This window comes from Ranitomeya imitator, chromosome 1, assembly GCF_032444005.1.
Source record: "Ranitomeya imitator isolate aRanImi1 chromosome 1, aRanImi1.pri, whole genome shotgun sequence".
In the NCBI taxonomy this organism is placed as follows: Eukaryota; Metazoa; Chordata; class Amphibia; order Anura; family Dendrobatidae; genus Ranitomeya; species Ranitomeya imitator.
The window spans coordinates 662,542,336-662,551,738 of record NC_091282.1 but is presented as its reverse complement, the minus strand read 5'-3'; positions in this window follow the sequence as shown (position 1 = coordinate 662,551,738).

Genomic DNA, 9,403 nt, shown 5'->3' with positions numbered 1-9,403 from the left:
CATCTTCTATATGGTGGATCATAATCAAAAGACAGGTTATGCTTCACAACATGTCTCTTTCAACATCTATGATTTGGACAACTGAGTAGAAGACTGTGCTCTAAAATAGAGTACAACAACTGGCAAAAATTATGTAATCACAGTCCTTGGAAGATGTTCATTCAGTTGTTTAATTTTGTAGAAAAAAGCATATCACAAACATGGCACAAAACTAAAGTAATTTCAAATGACAACTTTCTGGCTTTAAGAAACAGTAAAAGAAATCTAGAACAAAAAATGTGGTAGTCAGTAATGGTTACGTTTTGTAACCAAGCGTAGGGTAAAAATTATGGAGTCACTCAATTCTGAGGGAAAAAATTATGGAATCACCCTGTAAATTTTCATTCCCAAAACTAACACCTGCATCAAATTAGAGTCCACCAAGTGGACTGACATGAATCATGGCTCCAACACGAGAGATGTCAATTGAGCAAAGGAGAGGATTATCAAACTCTTAAAAGAGGGTAAATCATCACGCAATGTTGCAAAAGATGTTGGTTGTTCAGTCAGCTGTGTCTAAAATCTGGACCAAATACAAACAACATGGGAAGGTTGTTAAAGGCAAGCATACTGGTAGACCAAGGAAGTCATCAAAGCGTCAAGACCGGAAACTTAAAGCAATATGTCTCCAAAACAGGAAATGCACAACAAAAAGCTAAATGAAAGCCATCATTAACACCTAAACAGAAAAAAACAAGGTTACAAGGGGCTAAGGAAAAGCAATCATGGACTGTGGATGACTGGATGAAAGTCATATTCAGTGATGAATCGTGAATCTGCATTGGGCAAGGTGATGATGCTGGAACTTTTGTTTCGTGCGGTTCCAATGAGATTTATAAAGATGACTGCCTGAAGAGAACATGCAAATTTCCACAGTCAATGATGATATGGGGCTGCATGTCAGGTAAAGGCACTGGGGAGATGGCTGTCATTACATCTTCAATAAATGCACAAGTTTATGTTGATATTTTAGACACTTTTCTTATCCCATCAATTGAAAGGATGTTTGGGGATGATTAAATCATTTTTCAAGATGATAATGCATCCTGCCATAGAGCAAAAACTGTGAAAACATTCCTTGAAAAAAGACACATAAGGTCAATGTCATGGCCTTCAAATAGTCCGGATCTCAATCCAATTGAAAATCTTTGGTGGAAGTTGAAGAAAATCGTCCATGACAAGGCTCCAACCTGCAAAGCTGATCTGGCAACAGCAATCAGAGAAAGTTGGAGCCAGACTGATGAAGAGTACTGTTTGACACTCATTAAGTCCATGCCTCAGAGACTGCAAGCTGTTATAAAAGCCAGAGGTGGTACAACAAAATACTAGTGATGTTTTGGAGTGTTTTTTGTTTGTTTTTTTCATGTTTTTTCATGATTCCGTAATTTTTTTCCCTCATAATCGAGTGACTCCATAATTTTTACCCTATGCTTGGTTAAAAAAAGTAACCATTACTGACTACTACATTTTTGTTCTTAATTTCTTTTAGTGTTTCTTAAAGCCAGAAAGTTGCCATTTGAAATGACTTTAGTTTTATGCCATGTCTCTGATCTGCTTTTTTTCTACAAAATTAAACAACTGAATGAACATCCTCCAAGACTTGTGATTCCATAATTTATGCCAGGGGTTGTGCAAAAAAAATTAAGTAAGTTAAGTAATTTTCATAATTTGTTCTGAACATGATGCAGAGGTTTTTCTCTCCGACTGATCAGAGGCATAAATTCTTTGAAACCCAGTCCGGGCTACCTGCATGTGGGCCAACCCAACTACATGTAAAGTCACAACTGCCCATCTGAAAGAGTGGGACGAAGTGAAACTGTAAAAAAAAGGTTGTGGCATTGTGGCAATGCAGCTTTAAAAGGTGACCTGAAAAAATACAGTGGAAGATAATAAACGTCACAGCACAATCAAGAATTGTCAGACTAGGTTAATCTGTCAAATTAAAATTGTAGGGTGATGCAGAAGAACCAAAAACATGAGAACGAATGCCACCTGTATGTCATGTAGAATGTGATATCCTGTTTTCTAATAACCGAACTGATGACTTGAACGTTGCTGGGTCAGGGACCAGACCGGTTGAAGGGTTGCGGCAGACGGTAGGGGCTGAGGACATGCTGTGTTTGGTCACACATCACCGAATCTCGGTGTACTACCTATGCATTTCTTCCCCATTCAGTAAGGACAGAGTTTATTAAATATTAATGCTTTATAGGTGTAGCGTGTCTGTCTCAGTATGAAGCCTGCTTTCCAGATGTCTCAGGCAAGCTCTTTCTGGCACTAATCGACATCCAGTAAATGCATAAAGCTGAGCAGTGAGACGGGAGCAGGACGGCTGAGGGAGCAACCCGGCACAGGTAGGTGATCACTCCTTCATCATTCAGAGCTTTTTGGACAAATCACTAAAAACTAGAATATTCAGATTTCCTACTCCGTAAAGTCTCGATAATGACAGTTTCCGACGACTTTATTATCTTTTGCTGATTTTGTAAAAACTAGAATATTCAGATTTCCTACTCCATAAAGTCTCGATAATGACAGTTTCCGACGACTTTATCATCTTTTGCTGATTTTGTGATCTCAATAGAATTCTATAAACTCATAAATGTATCATTTAATTTAGTATATTTCCTTAATCCTGGAAAAAAACAGCACAGAAATATAAAACAGCTGAAAAATTGAATTAAAACCAAGTAAAAATGACACAAAAAATCAGCAAATGGGGGGAGTTCTTCTACAAGTCTGAACTGGAGGACAACAAAATATCAGACGTAACTACAGTGTTCACAAATGCGTTGGTGGATTGACCACAGACGATCAGTTTTATGTGGTCACAAATTTAAAACTTTTCAAATTACAATATAATGAAGAAATTGGGAATATCAATAGAATTAATTAAGTACTAAAGCTATAAAATAGAGATAATTAAAAAAAATTCCTTTCTTCATAAGTTTCCTGCTTATGATCCGAAAAAAACTGCTAAAAAAGGTCTTGACCTTGAGAACCCAGCAATTTCAGTCATTTACTTCTCATATTTTAGAACAGTCCGCAGCAGTGTCCATGTTCTCTCCAACAAGGACACTCGCGCCATCTATAGCCTTCTAAGGCTCTACAGTTCTTTTCAACTGTTACCAAAACTAAGTAAAAGTAGTCAATCAATATTTCAATAATTGGCCAAGAAATGTCTAGAAACCTCTACTAAAAAAGTGGATGATGTCACTAGACTCATGGAACCATATATTGTTCCATCACTGGTGAGAAGGGTCCTGGAGAGGACAGATCAGCATAGAAACCTTTGTTTTAAGGTTCCACCACAAACCACCTCACTATCAAATATGTACGACGATGTCATGAATCTCACCCCAAAGGCAAATGTTGGAGGAAATGAGGACACATTTTCGACTTCAACACAGAGATCCTACAGAGTGGGGAGTGTGGATTGTCTATGGTGTGGTGGCAAAGTGATGAGAAGAGGTGACACACACTCCCAGATTTTTTTGTGTAGGTTGACTGTACTAGATTCGAGTGTGGGGGCATAGACATACATCCTGAATAATATGGTGAACCAAACATCCCTATCCTCATTAAATAATGGTCTGAAAAACCACTTTTGGACCTGGAACCATTACGTAGGACTTAGGCAAGTTGGAAAGGGAATCAAGGTGTTAAAGAACAGATATTATAGGGTTTGAGCCAGGTTAGGAAATTGATTATTAGTGGAAGATGGAGGAAAACTAACTTTAAACTGATGCACGCGGTGTTGTATGGTTTTGTTATATGACCATCGGAACATCCGAGATGTTGCCTGTGTGAAATTCCACTCCTCAACATATGGCATTAAGTATGGGAGCGTATGGTCATGGTCACACAACAGGACTAGAAGGGTATGAAAATATGCAGAAATATTAAATGCTAAATGTTCCCCTCGCTGCACAGCCAAATTTTATTTTAGCACATTAATACTCCTAGATGTCTATATGGTCCATACAATCTTAGTGGAAGCATTATGGTCTCTCTTCCATCAGTGGTTATGTCCGAAGACTCCGGATATGGCCACCATTACATTATAATTGAAATTATGGTTTATTATAGATCAACTTGACGCAGAGAGCTATGTATAACAAGATGCAAGTCAATTCTTTAAAACATGGGTAAAAAAGATTGTACCAAGTCCACAGTGTGAGGATAGAGACCAACCAAGTCAAGGATGAGCTTAGAGAGTGTAGGATCATAAGAGCCAGAAGTACTAGGAAATGCATTCAGTACAGCAATGTTTCTCGCAAAACTGTTGGTGTCTTATATTCCATGTGTGAAGAGACCTGCACAAAGCATGGGTCTGACATGGTAATGCTTCCAGCTGTAAAGGCTTAGTCATGGTAGCTATCACTAAACGTGAAACATGGCCAGGTCAGCCCAGTGTTTCACACTAAGTCACAGCCCAAGAAGCACTGCTGTGTTGAACTCCTCTTAAGGGGGTTGTCCAGTCTTGGGGTTCAGGTCTGCAGTCGCTCTATATGACAATAAAAATGTTTCATGCAGCTTTCGACTGAGATTCATAAAAAAATGTGGCATGTGAGAAGAAGAATCACTTCTATAAGAGAACAACTGTACCGCTGATGGTCACTGGTCACTAAGAGCACCTACAACTGTGTAATGCAGAACCATATAGGCTGTGTACAGCTAGGAGGGGCCCAGGTCATTGCTGCACTACTTTTAGTTGAGGACCAGTAATTATTTTTTAACGTTAAAGATACTAGCCTATATAAAAAAATATTATGATTGTAGGCTCAAAAATCGTACATGGCTGCCTAAACAACAGGTCTCTTCTGAGCAACGGCATAAAGCTATGACTTGTACAACTTCTCTTATACCCAACGATACAGCTGAAGATCGTGTTTCACTACTGTCACAGAACAGGCAGATAATCTCCTTTGGTTTCAATCAACTGACTGCACTACCCTGATGTCAACTCTCTTGTCCTGGCGTCTGCATTAAAAGTGAATACCCTACGGGAATTTTCCTGGAAAATGGTAATAAGAAGAAGCACTGCCAAGAGCGGACGTCACTTCCAGTTATTAATTAAAGCTCTCATTACGCCTTTCACCAGAGCAGTGCACACTGAAATGCGCGAAAGCCAGGATCACACACAGACAAACACACTCACACAACTCAGACAAACACACACACAAGCATGACTCAGACACACACACGATTCAGAAGCACGCACACACGACTCAGACACAGCAACAAACACACACACAAGCATGACTCAGAAGCATGGGCACACACATGATGAGTGAACTGTTCAAGGTTCGGTTCGGCAAACGTCCCGATGCTTGCCGAACATGTTAGTGGAACATACCTGAACCCCACTGTATTCAGTGGGAGACAAAACCAAATGAATAGACAACACCTTAAGGGAGGCCAAAAAGCTTCTAAAACAGCCCAAATCAGGAAAAGTGGCATCAATTGACCCAGAGTACAAAATAGTATAATTGCACAGCATGGATGCATGATACAGGACTTGGACCAGCATTACTAGCTTAAACATTGATTAGTAACAGGTGGATGAGTGACAAGTGAAGGCCTGGTGCTCCTGCCAAATTCAAGCAACACACATGAAGGAGACACAACTTGGAGTCTAAACATTTGCATGATTTGTACCACGTCCGTACAACAAGCTATGGAAAAGGACATAATGCACCAGTGCTCGTTGCTGCTGCCACAGTCATTGCAACATGTGGAGAGTGGAATTCCACTGTGTCAGCACATTGTATATCAAACAGTCAGTAGGCCAAAAGATCTCTGTAGCAATGCAAGTCGATGACCTGCGGCGTGTGAACAGTGGAAGTGAGCACTCAGTGACCCTGCTTTCTGCAGCAGCACCTCCAGGCTGGGATAGGGGTGAAGAAATTGCTGTATCGCCAGGTTGAGGATGTGAGCCATGCAAGGCACGTATGTGAGGTTGCCATGGCGTAGGGTGGCCACCAGGTTTGCACCATTATCGTTCACGGCCTTCCCTAGCTCCAGGTTCAGTGGAGACAGCCATTGCTCAGATTCGGCCTGGATAGCTGTCCACAACTCTTGAGCTGTGTGACTTCAATCTTCAAGGCATATTAATTGAAACACTGAATAATTGCAGTGAGCCATGGCTGTGCAGTACGGAGGTAAGAGGGATCCTCTCTGCACTTTTGGAATACGTGTCTCTTTAAGGCCCCTTTCATACATCAGTTTTTTGCCATCAGTCGCAATCCGTAGAATTTTGAAAAATAAACTGATCCGGCGACTGATGCCGCCGGATCCGTTTTTTTCTCATAGACTTGTATTAGCGACGGATGGCCTCACCTTTCATGCGTCGTTTGCCGGATCTGTCGAAAATTGTTTGTCCGGCGGCCGGAGACAACGGACAAATTAACATTTTTTGTGTACGTCGCCATCTGTCCTTTTTTAAGAATGAAAGCCTATGGCGCAGGATCCATCAAATGACGGAATCCAGCGACGGATTCCGTTTTTTTAACTGAGCATGCTCCGATCCAATTAGCTAGATCCGCTAGTCGGATATGTCAAAAAAACAAATCTGTCGCATCAGTTTTTCACAATCTGCGACGGATCTGTTTGGCCCAAAGATTGTGACTGATGGCAAAAAACTGATGTGTGAAAGGGGCTTTAGGGAGAGGCCAAGGGCACTGGTGGAGACCCTAGAGGAGTTGAAGGAGGCAGAAGCAGTGGAGGAAGTGTTAGAAACAGAGGTTTTTACTCATTTAGGCTAGTTTCACATTTGCGTAAAGCCCCCGTCACACATAGCGAGATTGCTAGCGAGATCGCTGCTGAGTCACAAGTTTTGTGACGCAACAGCGACCTCAGTAGCGATCTCGCTATGTGTGACACGTAGCAGCGACCAGGCCCCTGCTGTGAGATCGCTGGTCGTGTCGGAATGGCCTGAACCTTTTTTTGATCGTTGAGGTCCCGCTGGGTAGCACACATCGCTGTGTTTGACACCTTACCAATGACCTCATGACAGGACGTCCCTCATTGAGGTCTGTTAATCGTCATGAAATAGCTGCCATGTGACATCGTTGTACAGGTCGCTACAGGTCGCCGCATTGCTGCTGCGTCGTTGGGGAGATCTCACAGTTTGACATCTCACCAGCGACCACATAGCGACGCAGCAACGATCCCTGACAGGTCGTATCGTTGTCGGGATCGCTTTAGCTAAGTGTGACGGGGCCTTTAGAATCCGCAGTGTTTAATCAACATCCGCAAGTACAGGAAAAAACGCACATAAACACGTACAAATGCGGCGTTGTTTAGACGCATCCGGGAACGCATGCAGTTAAAAAAACGCCGCGTTTGCATGCTTCTCGATGCGTTTTTTCCTGCGTTTGCGTTTTTGGTGCGCATGGTGACAAATTTTACAGGAGAAAAATCTAGATAACCAGACACCGCCAATGTGACCACAGAGGGCATGTATTATGGGATATCTTTATATAGACCCTTGAACAGCTGAAATCTTCAGATTTTGCTCCTGTGTCATAATGGATCTGTTAGGTGTTGAGTTCCTGCCTCTGCACAGGGGGAATCTCAAACCATCTCTGCTGCGGTCTCCCATTCTTCTCCAGCCACAGTGGAGTCTGCTCAGCAGACATTGTTCCCAGCGTCTTGCTCAGTCTCACTCTGTGCATAGGATTACTGCTGCTTTGCCTGCTTCTGCCATTGAAGCCAGTGCTGGGCAGCGGCGAGCAGACACTTTTGGGATCTAAGTCCTGCTTTTTCCCTTCTGAGCATGCCCAGGGTGAGATCTCCCATTGGAGATCGAAGGTCACATGCTCAGATACTGCAGCGGTTCTCATTGGTCCTGAACGTGCTGCAGCTATATAAGCTGCGCATGACCGCACGGCCATGCGCTAGTGTACTTTTGTAAACGTGTGTGTGTTGTGAGTGAAAGTCGTTCATTAAAATCCCCTCCCTATTGGATGACTGTTCGCGGAAGGTGGGTGATTGCTATCTAGCGCCCGACTTAGCTACCAGCACGTTACACACCATACAGCGTCTGATTGCTGTGACTGCCAGTGCGGCGCCGTGTGCTTTCACAGCGCTTTCCTGACCCAAGCCTGGGTGGTTAGTGGTGTCCGCCAGTGCGGCACCGCACGCACTCTCGTGCATCTTTTATTATTACTTTGGTTACACTGACACCCCATTAGCGGTGTCGAGCGCAAGTAGTCTAATCGGACTCGGATCCCAAGTCTTGGGACTGAGCTTGGTGACTCCTTGCTTGCGCTCTTGTGTGCGGTACCGCGGCCCTGTGACTTAACAGGGTTCGCTTCCTTCACACAGGGTGAAGTTAACCCGTGTGTGTATTCACATTGTACCACCATATAGTCCGTCATTACTTGGCAGCAGGTTCCATCTCTGCACGGTGGACCCCGGGCTGCGAACGCACCTTAATCTATCTTATTATTTGGTGTGTTCCGCTATCCCTAACAGGATCTTCGCATGGAGAGCTTTTATTTCAACCTGGATTTAAGCATCAAGCTGTTTCTTGCCTGTGCATTTGCTTGGGAGCAAGACAGAAATCGAGAAAGACGGAGAAGGAGATGTCGTAGGCATTTTTGGAGACATCCCATTATTGAACTATGTGAGAGCCGTGGAGCATATCACACGCTGTATGGCGAGCGTAATGCCAACCAAGACAAATTTCCGGAATATACAAGGATGTCACAAGACTCGTTCCGGGATTTGCTTGCTCGTGTCCAAGGAACCATACGGAGACAGGACACCCAGCTCCGTAGAGCGATTCCACCAGAGGAACGTCTGCTGGTTACATTAAGGTACGTAACAAATCTAAACCAATGGCAGTGCAAATTTTGGGTGTTCTGACATGTATTTTTTTGGTATTTTTCTTTATGTCTTTAGCATAACAACACCATAAATAGAATTGATTGTAATGTCTTTTTTTTTTTTTTGCTTACAGATTTCTGGCAACCGGAGAGAGTTTATCATTCCTCCACTTCCAATTCCGGCTTGGAATATCCACCCTGTTCGGAATAGTTGCAGACACCTGCCAGGCTTTGTGGAATGTACTCCGGGATGAGTTTATAACCCTACCCACGGCGGACATGTGGATTGGAATTGCCGAAAAATTCTGGAGTGTGTGTGATTTCCCCAACTGTTTGGGAGCGGTTGATGGAAAGCACATCCGCATTATCAAACCGGCCAGAACAGGATCTGAGTACTTCAATTATAAAAAATATTTTTCTGTTGTGCTCATGGCAATAGCCGATGCGGACTGTCACTTCATCGCCGTGGACATTGGAGCTTTTGGCCGTGGCAACGATTCCCAGACTTTTAAGAACTCTGATATGGGCCG